This window comes from Euprymna scolopes, chromosome 16, assembly GCF_053919585.1.
Source record: "Euprymna scolopes isolate OS-2025 chromosome 16, ASM5391958v1, whole genome shotgun sequence".
Lineage (NCBI taxonomy): Eukaryota > Metazoa > Mollusca > Cephalopoda > Sepiida > Sepiolidae > Euprymna > Euprymna scolopes.
Genome location: NC_136497.1, coordinates 33,141,615 through 33,158,905, shown reverse-complemented (window position 1 = coordinate 33,158,905; position 17,291 = coordinate 33,141,615).

Here is a 17,291-nt window from a genome sequence, read left to right as displayed (position 1 = left end):
TATAAAATTTATGCGAATAAATGAAGTAGTTATATATATATATATATATATATATATATGTATATATTATACATATATATATAAATTAAAGTTCACTATATATATGCATACATATATACATTAAATAATGATTAAACATTTTCTGCAGATGCATATGTATCTTTATATCATTAAATAATATAAAATGTCACTATGTTTTTTTCTTTATTTATTTTTACTTTAATAAATACAAGCGGAGAGCGTTGTTGTATGATGCAATTACCCATATATAAATTAAGGTACAATAAAACAGTTATGTTCGTTTTCATGATCAACCTTAGGGTACAGTTATATATTATGGTGTTTTCTTACATATACAAGTAATTACCAACATTATTTACAAACTAATCATAAATCTTTAAACTAACCTACAGAAATCTTGCACCAAATATTACAAATAAAACGATTAAAATCCGCAAAATCGATGAAATTATGAGCATACGTCCAATATGGCGATAAGAGTAAATCGTGACATATTTTTTCACAATTGCCTTGTTACATCTGAAGGAATTTGATTCATTTAATCAATTGTTGTGTTATACGCGTCTAAATTAGACGGACATTTACTGTTTTAAAATACGTAGAGACCAGAAATGAAAACGAATATGCCCACCGGGTTTCTACCTGGATTGACTATAAGTGATAACTGCAGAAATCAAAATCTTGTTTATTTCTCGGGGGAAAACAGAACTAAGGATGTTGTAAATATTTCGCAGAATAAACGTTTGTATAACACGCGTCCATGTTTCTTAGTGTGTACACATGATTTTTGGAAGTTGCTATTAAATAAAATATTTTAAACGGTGAAGTTAATCAATTGTCATGTACTCATGAGCTTTTTTATATGAAAATTGTTGTACTGTAATTGTCCGCCCATTGATATACCTGCTGAATGTTTTACACCTTAGATTATTGCAAAGCTTTCTTGTGCAATATGGATGTAAATCCCCCCCCTTTGTAATTACGTTGTTGTCGTCAGGAACCGGATGTCAAGATAATTTTCCGATTAGAATCAACATGAAAATGAAGAACACGTTTTACCCTGGGAAAAACGTATTCTACCCCTTGTGAACAATTCGACTCTCTTTTTCTGTATTGTTTTACTGGGCAATAAATTTAGCTAATTTGGTGAGTATATATTGTAGTACTTTGCCAACACTAAAATACGAAGTTAATTTTCTGTGTTTTAATAAAACGACGGTCTATAATATGTTATAACTATTTGAATAACATACTATACTTTTTTTTCTGTAAAACCATTATGTTCCTGTGATATAAGTTTAAATACTGCTGCTCTTGTTCGTTTTCCTCGTATTCGAATCATATATTTGAGGTATTCTATTAAAAATTCAGATCCTGAAAAAATGGTATCCATTAACTTTAGAAATACATTCCAATCAAGTTTTATATGAAAGTAATTGATTTTTATCCCACGTTACTTCATAGTGCATTTTTTCACAATATTTTTATACTGTTTTTCTATTGTGCTGAGTGGTAAATAGTTACAAAAACTGTATTTGACGCGATCAATAAAGTCCGTGCGTAGTTTCCTAATTTTAGACTTACACTCATATCTTCTAAACGTGTAACTACTTGCAATTATATAAACATATAAATATATTTTTGTTTGGGGTATATCATCCTTTCATTAAAACCAATTTATATGAATTCTCCGAGTTTCTCTCAGGCATTTTTTTTAATTCTCACATATTTTTAAATCGAACAACGGTTTTTACTGTTCTTATTTTAACTAAGAAAAATAGCTAAGGATTTACAGAACAAATTGACGAGTAGTTCACACGAATCAAAAGCGAGAATAAAGTCTGTCCAAAATAGACATGTTGTATTTTATTATAGATAAACCTCTTATTTATACTTATTATAAACTATACTTTGTATTTAAATCCAGTTTTTTTTAACGTACGATGTCGATGATAATGCTTTGCCCGTCCTCCTTCAGTATAAGGTTTAGATGTTCGATTCGGCATCAGGCGCGGATCGAGCACGTGTGTGTTGCATAGTAGAAAATCCAGTGTTTAAAATAAAACATATTTAGTTATTAAAATAACCTTCAAGAAAATCAATTGGCATGGATGTAAAAATAATCCGGGATTTTCCAGATAAAGATATTGTTAATAATCGAAATATAAAATGTAATCTAAATAAATACGTGTTTATTCATGGAAATACATTTTGGACATGTTTGGTCTTTAAACCGTAAAATATCAAATTTTGCATTCTAATATCAAAATGGGTGATGAATATTAACAGTGCATTTTCAGTTAGTTATCATATACGCGATCGATCTGTTCCTCATACTTTATTAGGCATCTAAGAAAGTCTCCCAAGCATACCATACGCAGGACACGTTAAAATTTGATTTTCCTGATTAAGATTTTCTTACGACTCCAAATATCGAATTTAATTTTAATAAAATAATATGTTTAATCATTGAAAAGATGATGCACTCGTTTGATCATAAAACCGTGGAAATTGAATATTGTATATATATATATATATATATATATATATATATATATATATATTCCAAGTGTGAGAGTTGCTTATACACTATAACATTCATGCTGTTTTTTTTATATTTAATATGTGTTTTTTTTTTAAATTAATGTACGAAGATATAAATTTATGTGTAAATTACGAGTATTTACTTCAGCACTGCTCAGTACATAGGCAGATCAAGGGACTAAGTTATGGTATATATATATATATATATATATATATATATATATATATATATATAACAATAATATTAATAACAAATATATATATATATATAAATATATATATATATATATATATATATATATATATATATATATATATATATATATAAGTGAACATGTCTGTGTGGTCGTAACAGCATAAACCTTAGGTTTTACCCCGTGCTTTACCTCCTTTGCGGTACGGGTTCGAGTCTTCCTTCCTACTGCCACAGACTGATTGATTCTTATGAGAATGAAACGCGAAATATTCTGTGTAGCTTAATTGGCATATATTTTCATAACTTATTATATATATATATATATATATATATATATATATATATATATATATATATATATATATCATAGTGTACCAGGTCCGCCCAAAGTAGCAACTGTCTCAAGCTATTGTCGAAACTTGTTGAGACTTCCAACCGTTACGCTTTTATAAGAACCATAAAGGACGTAGGCGAAACAAAACGCCTCACCCCTATGTGTTTTCACACATAGCATTGCATTATTTGTTAGCGATAGTTTGTTATTTCCGCAGCAATATGAGCGAACCAAATTAAAGCGCATTTATACTCACTTCGAGGCATCACACCCAGACCAAAAATTGCCGTGAGCAAGTTTCCAAATGATAGTGTAAACGATAGCCGGTGTTTTTAACCCCTACTCTATTTCACAGCAGATGAATACAGAAAGCGATGTAGGTGAAAACTTGTTTTCGAAAAGTCATAAATATATCTCTCCTGTTCCTCGTCCAAACATTTGTTTTGTCTTTAACGCCGTAAAAAGAGTAGATTCATAGATGATTTATGAAAAGGCTGTTAAAAATTGCCACATCGATATAGCTGCTCTGAATCATTGTATACCAATAAAGGGGGCAAGATTATCCTAAAATGAAGTAGACTGGTGTGTAAGATAGAATGAAAATGCGCGATGGAAATATTCAATTTTCGGTGATTTCGTTGTGTCAGAATCCGGACAGAATGCATAATCTATTTTCTTTTATTAAGAAGAAGATATATTACAATATTTACGAAAAATAACAAAAAATCCGTCATTTTAAAGTGTTGTGATGTTTTCTCAAGGTAAATCAAGAAGACTGTGTGTCTATTTTTGATTTTCTACGTATTTTTTAAATTTAAATATTTACTTTGAAACTGAATTGTTAATAACGTATTCTGTATTATGATCGCCAATTATGTGGGTTAGTTGCACGATCAGGTACATATTTATAAAAGATGTGTATGCGTGTTTACTATGTACATCACATATTCCTGATATAACAACTGATATAATGATCGACAATCTCTCCGGCTAAACGAGAAAATGTTTGAAATAAACATTCAAAACCTGAACGGTTTATCGGCAATCCGAAAGTGTTATTACTTACCTGTTATTCCTGTCATGGAGGAAGAAATATATTATGTTCATGTATGTCTTCGTTTTTGTATTGATTGCTGAGACTGATCCATTCTTTAAAGATGTATGGTTTTATGAGAAACAGACGTTGAGTACTGCATTATAATCCTTGAGTTAGCGAAAATATACTTAAAAATGATTGGGTCGCTATATCACGCATTTTTGCTGTAGCAAACAAGTGAGTATAAGTAGATAGAGTCTCAGTGTATCTAATGAGGATTGCCGAATATTATTTAGTTTTATATATATTGGACAATATAAGGCACACATTTTCTTTACGTACTATATCCAGCTGTGTGCATATGAATCAGAGCATACTAAACAAAAATATCTACAAAACACACTACAATCCATACAGCGTAATATTTATCTTTACTGGTGATTCATAATATATATATTAATTATTGTTCAAACCATTATCGTATTTTAATATTTTTGATAAAATATTTATAATAGAATGTCGTACGATAAGGAATATGCCATTTCGTGAGTGCATTTAACGTCGATTTGTCGTTTATTGACAAAATCAATAATTAAATAGTTTTTTTTGTTTGTTTTAATTTCTCATTTATTTGTTTCCCGTTCATTGCGACATATGCAGTTGATTAAATACTCAATAACAGATAAATGAGGAAAACGACAGGTAGGAATTTTAATTTTAATATTGTCATATTCTTGTATTCCTTTCAGTTTTCTATGAATTATAAATATATTTCCAATGACATTTAAATCCGTGAATTGAAGAAAATAAACCATAAGACGTTGATTCGTTAGCCAATAAGAATGCTAGGAACATAAATTTAATAGAGAAGAGATAAAGAAAAACAAAAATTCAAATAATACGACCAAGAAAAATATTATAAGACGAAAGACAGTAAATAAGAGATTAAGTAGACAGTACAGAAAGACAAAATATAATTAATGTATAAACATTAAAATAATTATAAAAGGTAAACAAAATAAAATATTCTCATAAGAATAGGCAGAATTCATAGAAGAAAAAGAAAATGAAAGAGAAAGATGGTGGAACGTATTAGGATAATATCGTACAGAAGTAATGGAGAGGAGATGTACAAAAAGAGATTGCAATAATGAAGAAACACAAAAGCTAGTAGGTGAAGATAAGGAAGACGAGGGATGATGACAGAGAAAACAGTTCAATCAGTAAGAACAGGATGACAAATAAAAGGGAAAGAGATAGATTGCAAAGAACAATTCGACTGCTTATCCATTCATCAAATATAATATATATTATGACATCACGTTTCTGTCTTTTGGAGATAAGGATTGGATTTGAATACTTTCAACTACTTTTCTAAACTTGAGTGTTATTTTCACAAGGTTTCGGTCCATGTATATGTCGAACTTCTAATTGTTTATATAAAAAAAGACTATCTTGGCGGAATTTCTAACGGAATCCTTTATTTACTTACGGACGTCATGCACTCGGTTCGTTAGATATGACTGATTAGAAGTTCTAAGTAATTCGCAATTGTATTTTTGGTCGACTATGCTAAAGAATTTAATTTCAAACTTCAGGAGAATATTACTTTACAATTGATTTTTCTAAGTATTTCTCTCCCGTAAAATCCGTGGCGCAGTACTTATTATTGCCGGGGAAACGAGATCATGCTACTCGTTGAAGTTAATAAAGGGTTTGATTTAAAATATCGGCTAGATTCCCGAGTTCGAGAGAAACGTTGCCGAGTTCGAGACAATACAGGAAACGTTGAGAAAATAAAACTCAAGATGTAAATTGTAATCAAAAGAATCCAAATAATACTGGCATTTAGATAGGTGATGCAGGATGAAAAAAGAAAGAACATATGCGTTACATTTTAAATTAAACTGAAACAAATGTTAGAAGATTAATTGTTAGAAACAGTATAATTGAAGCGAAAAAGAGGCAACATATTTAATCATTATATTCTAAGTGGTATAAACTTTCAACAAGACAATGTCTTATGCTATACGTCAAAAGTCTCAATAGATTGCTTCGAGAAAAAGAAAGATTGCACTGATGAAATAGTCCCTACATCCACAGATCTACCTCCCATTTAACCGTTTTTGTTCCCATCTTGTTAAGAGAGTGAGAATGCACAAATGTGTATCATGAAAAGTGTCAGAAAATATATTAAACAACCTGCGACAAGTTGGTCAATAATATGCCTTTTTTTACTAACGAATAAAAACTGTTATGAATAAAGGAGGAAGATACACCAAATATTGGTTTATTTTAAACTTATTTTTGAATGCTTACTCCACTATTCATAGTTTTTAAATAGATAAGTTTGTATCGTAATTTTTATTTTTCATTGGTGCTCTATAATTTTGTCTGAAGTTTTATAATGGTACGGTCAAGATTGTTTTGTTGTGTTTCAGAGGGTTGAGTATGTCTTGGAGTCGAAACTTGGAATCTTAATGTCCGCGACCACATGTTTGTCCGTGCGAACCTTTGACTTCGTCTAAAAAGCATATATAAGTTGCATTGTGTTAAACAAATACACCTTGCTTAACTTGGCCACGCAGATACTGCCGTTCAATTTTGTCTGAAAAACAAAATTTCGAAAGCTTAATACAAAAGAGCATAGAACACCCCTCAAAACACACTTATTGATTTCCAAATACCATGTTCAAGAAATCAGCTGAAACAAGCATCCGATAAAAAATAGACTTCTTGCCCCCAAAATCCCATTGCTTGAAAATAAAAAGCGCAAGACAAACATACAGGGTGTGGATTTCAAGATAATTAGAGGACAAACTGTGGGATCCGCATGAGTCAACAGTAATAAATACTTTCAAAAGTTTGTATAAAAATATGAAGCCGGTTTGATGGGTGACACTGTAAATTAAACCAGATTTTAAAACAACCAAGGAAAAACCACGAGGCTACCACTGAAATGCTACTGAAGGAAGCCGCTTATTCTTTTATTTTACTGGCAGATCGCACCAACCGTTTATTGTTCAACCCATTATCACATTTTAATATTTCCGACATTTATAATTGAATGTTTAATCTGAAATATGTTAAAGCAACATTTTCGAATCTTATTAATAGTAACACACCGTAATATTGCCCCAACACTATCGTTGTAAACATTTATGAATCCAAGTCTGCTTCAGTAACCGAAGGCGAACTTAGAGAGATGATTAAAACCTTTAGAAAAAACAAAGTTACTTCTGGGCATAGTCTATCATCAGAGATATACAAAAGCAATTTCGTTCTCATCGCGACGATTCTAAATTACATCAGCAACAGTGGCTGGTGTTCGTATACTGTCCTCTATGGCTAGGGTAATGTCATTATCACCCACCTTCTTAAAAAATTATTGCAATTATCGCTAGTATTTATTGAGATATAAGTTTTAGTTTTGCTGCACCCAAACTATGATCGGTCATAATTAGCCAAGATTTCCAAACTTAGAGAAACCTACGTAACCATTCCAAACAAGGTTGTTTCCGTCAAACACGAGGTTGCATCGAGAAAGTATTCGCAATAAACGACTAATCGAGCAGCGATAGTAATACTAGCAGGTAACACGTATGTGTTTCATCGACTTTTTTAGCATTAGATTCAGTAGATAGAGAAAGTATATGAAATATGACGGATACTGATTGATTTCCACTTAATCTTTAGAATTTAAAAATGATGCTCAAACGGAAATGACCGATCTTTTGATGCTCAAACGAACGTTATTCCACAATGAGTACTCTCTACTGTATTCTTACATGACATTATCTCTTGGATACTCGGAAAAAGCTCTGCTTATCTCAAAGGATCAACGACTGGGTGTTATAGCACAATTTCCAATTCTAATTTTTCTAATGATGCTGTAGTTCGTGGCGAATTCTATATCGATGCATGGAGTGTTAAATATCGCAGCTAAGTAAGTAAGCATGAAAATTAATTCGACGAAAAGAAAAGTTCTTTTCGACATATATCCGAATACCTAATCTGGATGCAAATGTTCGCAAGAGTCAAATTATGGAGATAAAATAATTTACATAATTTATTTTACATTCACGTAAACGGGTCAGACGAAACATGTAATTCTCTTCGAATTGGCCAAGATTGGGCTGCTTTCTATTGTTTTAAAAGTGCGTTTAGTTCTGTCAGATCAAGTCAGCCTCTACAAATTTCTTGCCTGAACCGATTTATTCTACGGCTATCACACTTGCCATCAGCGCAAGGAGGATCTCCTCCAATTTATAGCTTTTACCTATAGTTGTTTTGTAGCAATTTACGAGTCGGACTCACCGACATGCCATCTAATGCAACAAGGTGAAATAATCTAAACTTTGAAGCGTTTTTGCTAAAAACAGACAACATTAGTTTGGGCACGTCTATCCTCGTTCCTCAGATTAGTTCGTTCGCCAACCGGCTTGAAGAAACAGCGATGTATGCGGCATAAAACGTTGATGTCAACGATCCAAGCAGAATAATATTGTAGCAACGAATATTACTCCTGTTTCATAATTTTTCGATAATGGTTGCCTGTCTTTCGAAACATCACTCATGTCTGAAAATAGTATGACTGATCAACATTTTTAGCTGCCGAACTAATCAAGAATATTTATGCCACCAAATTAACTGGTTCTATAATATTTTGCTCCTAGTACTTAAAAATATTATAACGGTGTTAAGTTATATAAATTGCATTTAATTCAACTATTATTAAACAGAGTTTAACCAATGTACAAGCTTAACTAGATACCCTACTCTTTAAAATGCTGAGGATCAGCCGTCTCCCTTTCCTGGTTTACTGATGTGATTCCTGTGTAATGTGCCTAAGTTGTGTAACTGTATGTTCATCTAAGAAGTTTTCAGATGAAAAAACAGTATACATTGTTGCAAAAATCTCGATTACGTCCTACAAAATCAAATGCTTATCCACTGCTAATAATATCTCGTACGGTAATTTCATAATAGAAGTGATATTTTTTTAATAGCATTCGTGATAAAAGCAATTTACATAGTACGAAACAATGGGAAGCTTCCGTAGTTTGCTAACTATAACATAATTGGTTATATTTCCTTAAATATTAAAACAGTTTCTCTCCGAAACAGTCTCAGCGGGTATGTGATTTCAAGATCTATTCTTGCTCCAGCGCTCTGAATGAACTTCAGTGATGATTGTCAAAAAAACGTCTGAGATTATTGGTTAGTATTCCTGCATACCCTCTAACTTTTTACAGGAGCAATATAAAAAATAACATCCTTAAACAGGTTCTAGGTTGTTGTCGATTTTCAATACAGAGAACACAGTGTAATTGGAAGAAATAGTCGCGTTCCTTTAAACACTCTTAAAACTTAACGTTCTGCATTCAGGATTTAGTCATCTCTCTAAGTTCGTCTTCGGTTATTGAAGCTGAAGTTTTGGTAACCCGCCTCTAGATATTCTGTATAGTTCTTTGTTGACGAAATCCATTATCTGGATATGCTGCTATAATTGAATTTCACGTAGTAGACAGAATAGAAAATGATAACATATATTGCACACACCGTTTGAAAATTACAACAACAGTAAAAGAATTACATAGGAGGTGATACAATATTCAACCTACACGGGAACCGACTAATCCACAAATGTAGTATTGTTATTAATGTTTCCCTTGTTTCGTTCTAAGACCTTATTCCTGCCTTATATCTATAACTTCGCAAGTCAATATAATGATTTTACTGTTCTATTACACTTTACTGTTCTAGTACACATTTATTAGAAAGAAAGCCAGCTATTAATTTCTCTACCATATTATTATATCCATAGGAAGGTGATCTAAGATTTAACCTATGATTCTGTTTGGTACGAGATTGATTGATCTGTCACAGCTGCTATGAAACGATCATCTCAGCTGTGACAAAAATTACTGAATATTTTTAATTAAACTCTAAATTTTGATAATAAAATATTTTGTATGAAAAGCTTCGTGTTTACGGAGGGATTTATATATTAGCCATCATTTTTAAATTAAGCACCAAAATCCTACTGGTTTAGTAAGGGCTTATTCTTAACGTTTCACAACAAAAGGAAGTAATTGTAGAAGATGAAACAATACACATGAATAAAAAACGCAATTGAAATGAAACATGTAAATCTCGGTATATAAAATAAAGTAAAGATTCATATAAATATAATGTAATTATTTGGAAATATATTTCCAATTCGAAAATGTGTTCGACATTTTGTAAATATATTACATAAATATTTGTCTTTCAGTTGAGTCACGATTTTCGTCGACGTTGTCCCTGAAAACATATTGCAAGACAATTAATTATAAAAAATAATCATGTTTGTGTAATTTACTTTTTATATCACTTGCCATCAGCAATATTCCGGTGTTTTAATAATTGTCCAGAACTAAAGACATCGAAATGATAGAAAAAGGTAAAAAAAAAACACATGTAATAATAAGCATGAAATAGACAACATTTTAAAAGTGACAGACAGAAACGAAACAGAAATTAGCTAATGGAAAATTAATTAAATATTAAAAAAGCAAACTAAAAAATTAATGTCGGGAAAACAGGATAAAACATATAAACAATGGAAAGAATGACTACTCATAAAAGAATGTATTTTTTGTCGATTTTTGATATTTTATTAGTGTATGTCGAAACATCAAGTCTCGATGTGAAAGCGTTAGTAATTATGAAAATTATATATAGAAAAACAGTACATTACAACACGCATGTCGATGTCGGAAATACCTGTTGAAACTATGCATACAACTTTAAAGTATGTATGCATACCTTACGTAATTGAAGTGTTTTGCTATAAAATACTAAGGCATCCTGTATTGAAATATCATATTATCACTTCTTGAATCTTTGTATCCGAAAGTATTTTGCTCTTTATCCGAAGTCATTTTTATCCTTCCTGGTTCGCTATACATCGAATGCAATAGACATACATAAAATTAACGTAAATATATTATTTACATGTTAATTTATTTATAAAGTTACAAGTCATCAATTTTAATTAATTATTAATATCCATAGAACCATCACCATTTACGTTCTGAACTTTTGAAATGCGAGAAGAATTTATCAGATTTAGAGTAATTTTTTCATATTTCAATTCTGATTAAATTATCAATTGTACAGAAATTTGCAGTCCTCGATATTTTACACCTATAAGTTTTACATATAAAAAACAGGAACATAAACTAGCTAAATTAATAAATTGTAACCGACCTTTATAATTATAAAAAAATTTGAAAGTCCTAACTATATAATACAGACCTAATTCAATTTTTGTACATTGTTGAACATTTATACTTGCTGTTATTTAAAACATAAGTAAAGTTGACAGTTGAAAATTTATAAAATTAAGAACGTTCAGGTGATAAATATTTTTACAGTATCACATGTAATGTATTCATTCAAAAATAATAAAAGTGTAAACAATTAACATGAAACGACTGTTGTGAAAAGGGTAGGCTTAATCTGGAACACCCATATCAGAGTGTATTATTTACCCTTACAAGGCTACCATTATGTCATGCATTATGTATTGTTGCTACATATACAAAGTGTGCTTTAATCCTAGACTGGGGTTAAAATAGTCCTTAATCTAATAATTCCCTTACTGTCAATCTGTAACAGATCGGAAAGACCGCTGGTGAACATATCAGGGGCAGCCGAGGGATGGATTGCAAAGGAAGGTATTAGCAGCGACAGCAGCTGCCGTTTAAGCACTAAGCAAATTAGCAAATGTTGGCGGGCTTAAATCATAAGAAAAAACGTACCCCATGTGATCGTTAGAGAAAAGCAACGTACGCGTCGGTAAAGATTGACGTGTTAAGTCGCAGACAAGAAACGGCTAGCTATGTTCGATCTGTGTTGGTGAGGAGAGGAGCAAAGTGTGCACCGGGTGAGATGAACGTGGTGACGGCGAGAGATTTTAAGTTGTTTCGAAACGTCAGGTTTTTATTATTCTGAGGCCAGTAAAAATCAGCACAAAAAGAACACATTGGTTAGAAAGTAACATTAATAAATATATCTCCCTAAAATAGGAAAACAGCAGCGTCAAATTTACTAATTTTTTTTTTGAGACGGTAACGGACGGCGTGAAGTCCAATAGACTGTTGAAGTGCAACGGCCACAGTTTGAGCGTAACATCCACATTACAGTCCAGCCATTGTTTCATTGGAGATATGTTGCATCCCTTTGCATGCTTTCCAAGTACTCTAATGAAAAATATACGGACAAGTACAAACTGTGTTACACCTTCGCGTATATATCCTCGACTAAGCAGACTCCCGGCTGACTTTTTGATTGTGGCTGGTATTGGTAAGAAGTTAGGTGTTAAATTTCGATAGTCTCATAAAACTAAATGGAGTCCCTTGACGTAAATTGAGTCCGGGTGTCAGTCACTACGCAATCAACAACTCCAAATTCGGCAAATATTTATGTGGATATAATTAAAAGCTACCTCTGTAATTAATCTATTTTGGGGGAGCATTTCTAGCCATTTTATATAGATGCTCATCACAATTACGATATACCAACATTCTTGTAGGGCTATGAAATCTATATGAATTTAAGACAAGAGGTGATTTGTTCCCTTGTAATCCAAATACAATTCTTGTTATGATGACTTTATATCTCTTCGCTCTCTATACATAACTGCAGGATGAAGATCGTAATTGTGATTATTCTGCGATGACATTTATGTATTTTTAGTGATTTTCGTAGCGTTTTTTATTTATCTTTGATAAGTTCTCTGATGGCTTCCCAATCAGCATTTTCATAATATCTCGTTGTTTTGAGAAATGACTCTTCCGTTTTGCCTCTAGAGTTTAGGGCGATTTACACTACCATCACTACATGCTCAGCATTCCCAAGTGAGCTGTGGCCGTTCGTAACACAACCATCAGGAACTGTGGCCAGAAACAGATCTAAAAGTGATGCGTGTTCTTGCTGGTCAGAGAAACGGGTTGGAAACGTAACCATCTGTGATAGAGAATGAGTTATAGGAAACTATGTGTTGTGCTAGCAGCGAGGTTTGTGTAAGTAGACAATCCAAGCCAGTTGTTGTGGTGGGCATTGAAGTATCCAAATCCATGCACTTTTCCGTTATTTTCGAGGGAAAGTGATGTATTTATGCTGTCAGAGAATTTGTTTATTAGGGTACAGTCCTGGGTCGAGGGAAAGCGGTAGGGAAAATAAAATAGCTAATGTTTTGTTGCATGTTAAGTCTAAAGCACATAAAGGCTTGACCGTCCCATTCTAGTCAAGGGGATGGTGTTTCGAATATAGACTCCAAGCCCGTGCATGTGTATGCCAGAGTCCTTAGGGCAGAGTTAGAGATATCCAGGCATGTTAAAGTAGTTAGAAGGATGGAGGAGTGTAGATTAGTCTCATTTTGTGCTAAGATATCCGTGGTGTTTTTAAGGAGAAATGCTTCAACGTCATTTAAATTATGTCTAAGCCCACGGACGCAAGTCTTAAGGAAGGAGGAAATTTGATTTTGTTTGAATTTGTCGTGATTTAAGCGTAATTTTAGATTGTGCCGTCATTGTTTTTAAAGAGTTTCCGATTAGGTAAGGGGCGCTGAATAAGAGGTAATGCATAATACCAGGAATGCAACACCAGTAGATGATGAGCTGACCTTCCATCTACTAGGATTATGGCCTCAGGAAAGCCAGCCGGGGATGAGTGCAGGGTAACTTTCCATGTGCGACATGGCACTACAAACAACCCGATATTATTAAAATGTTGATGGAGCAGCCGCTCTGAGCGCTACCAAAGAGTTAGGGCACCTGTACTACCAGCCAAGAACTGTCAATCCAGTACCCTACACTAATCAGACGATGGTCAAACAATCTACTTGTACTGGCATTATGGCATTCAAGCACTCTCAAGTGCCCAGTTTAGAGGGGGATGGAATATGTCGGGAGAGGTGAAAACGGCGTCTACTGCCCTAGTCAGAAAACAAGATCGACCACTGAGTTTTTCTGTCGAATCCAAGTGCTTCGACCTCTACGCCTGGCTTATAGGCAAAGAAGGAGTATGGAATCCAGGCGCTAGACAGGGCTTTTCTACCAGAAGTAGATATCTTGACGCAGGTATTAGTATTTTTACCTAGGTTATGTAATTTAGTTTGATATAGGTCCTTATTCTTTAGACCTCGCATTTCTAGCGACTATGATATATTTAATTGTGTGTTCTACCGTCTATGCTAATTATGTGTGCAGAATATTTTATTTATTCCATGAAAATATCGCGGTTGTCTTTCACTTTAAAGTCAAAAAACATATATTCAAAGTAATTACTTGTAGACATATACTTTGTGATGTCCTCTAGTTCCACTTATTAAGATAATGTTTTCATTTATGCGATAGCGAAATTATGGCTGTCCAAATAATATCATAAATTATTCAAAATGGCGACTGGTGATTATTTTGTAATAGTTAACATTTTGAATTTGAATAACCTATTAATCGTGTTAAAGTAAGGAATCTGCGAGCTGTTTCCTTGAGTTAAGTTTGAAAGTGTTTGCCACTCTTATTGACTTTAATAGAAACTTCTCCATGTCTAATAAGTGAGCAATAGCAGTATCTTACTAAAGAGACAAAAGCAGTAGAGAAGTCGGCATAAACATGTTTTTTCCAATATTTTTGACATAGGCATACAATAAGATGCAGGATTTTATAAGTATTTCAAACTACTCGTAATTCTTCCCAATGAAATTAAACAGTATATTTCATTTTTTCCTTGAATCTAGGTCGGGTATTGTCTGTGAGTTCGAATATGGCTCTCATTTCTTGTGCTTTTTCAGACTAGTTGAGAAAACTTTGACTTGCAAGTATTCTTTTATGTTGTTAGAGTGCCCGCTTTCTTTGATAAATGCTATTAATAGTCAAATCTAAAAAATTGATTTGTTGCATCAAATCTCTCCCAAAAATAACCCAATGCATATTTTCACACGAAAACATTTGACGTTGTGCCGTACGTTTAATGTAACATAAGTGGTAAATTCACCTTCGAAATTGATTTTCGGTCAAGTCACACTTTAGCTATTTTTAAAGACATTTGCATATTCGATTTATTTTATATTTTTTCATATATGTAAATTAATAATTGATAAGTCAGATCATGGACTTAACTGAAGATTTTCTCTCTTTAAAGCATTTCAGCGGTAATATTTACTTATGTATTAATCATATTTTGTGTGTTGTGTGTCGTGATCAGGTTCTTATTTTCTCATTTATTCTACAAAAATAACATTAATGTCCATTTTTTTTACAAGTTAGCAAAGGTGTGTGTGATATGAGTTGTTTTACTCTAAAGCATGTTTTGCACAGACAACGTGAACTTTGTGGGAAACTACACTAGCTTTTTATTAAAGTGTATTTTTTTTTTGTTTTAACAATGCATTCTTAAATCATCCAAACTAAGTTTCATGCTTAGTTTAGTTTCTAATTAATTAAAAGTATATTTCGAATGTCAAAATATTTCGTCTCTCCACTGTTGTAGAGATACCAGTCTAGTGAAATACGTATATCAGGCATTTGATGTTGCATATTGATGCAAATGTAAAATAGCCCTTCTCATTCGTCCTGGTTAAATTCAAGCTTTTCTATCTTTCATACAATAACGTTTTGTGGCTGAATAGATCTGTCAAATATTTTCTGTTTTTAGTACAAGTCACTCGTCTGTCACAGTAAAATGTAATTAATGAAAATGTTGTATTCTTTAGATCCCCGTTTTTCAAGCAAAAATAGGACTTCACACATTCCGCCTAACACAGACTAACACATTTTTATTGCTCAAGGTTTCTTAAGTGATTCAGATTAAATTTGTGGTATCGAAAATCATATTAAATTTTTCTCATTATATCAAGTTGTTGAGATATTAGCAAATTTAGACATGTTTTACCTTGAAATAATTATTTTTGTCTCTCTGATTCGAACCCCTAACGCATCTTTAAGGTACTCTTAACAAAAATATACTTTTCTCTTAATTTTATTTTCCAGATAATATTTACTTCCCATTTCTAACACTGGCGACACAGAACGCTCCTTTCTTGCTAATAAGTTCCTGTCATCAACGGTATGGTTTATTGATTTTTTTTCTTCTGGACAATGTATTGTTTAATTTGGAATACTATGTGGCATTTCCTGTTCCATTTCATTACGAACGTATTCAGTCTTTAGGTTAACAAACAATCGTACGTTGTTATTATGATATGTGTTGCATGATTATTACATTACAAACGTAACGATAAAAGTAAAAATTGCTATACAATGAGGTATGAAGTTGGTAAAAAGTAGACACTATATAGGAAATAGGGCTACCAATTTTGTTTGCTGATTTTGGGGTCGAAATTAGGTTGATTCTCTTGATATGAGAAATTCATTTATAAGTCTCACAGAAATAATAAAAGTGTATATCCTAATTATTTTGCAGATTTTGTGAGAAAACATTCAGCATGGTTGCATCATCTATTCGACGTTGTTTAAACAATCCAAATGTGTGTGTGTGTTTTTATATTTGAGCGGAATTTATGTTGCAATCTAACAGGAAAGGAATCAGGGAATTTGTGAAGTGTGATTACCGCGTGCTTGAAAGTAATTCTGAGTGATCAAAGCAAGCAAGTGTTGAGCATATTCAACTTCGGACAAATAATGGGAAAATTTCACTGGTTTGGTATTCCAATAGTTTTCCTGAGCCTTAACTTTATTTCGAATACTGTTATTTTTGTACTGTCAAAACGACATAGAGCCAATAGAGAGAATAGAAATTATTTAGTTTATCAAAACCTGAAGTCTTCAATTATGCTAATTCTACACTCTAATGCAATACATGATTCAATCTGTAAAGGCTTGCTCAAATTAGAATTGCGTGGTTCTGAAGAAAATCAAGCTTTGTTTTCTGCTACTAACAGTAGCTAAGCTACTACTTCAGATGTCGATTTTCCTCCCGCTTCACTACCACAGCTTTTCTCTCAAGAATTTAATGATCTGAGGAAAATCTTAGCTTTTCCAAAAAATAATGAAGTAAAAATCTATCAAATCATGAAGCTCTATTAATCTTCTATAGAAAACGCTGTATATAATCCTTGCTATATTTTTCTCAGAAAAACGACATAATAT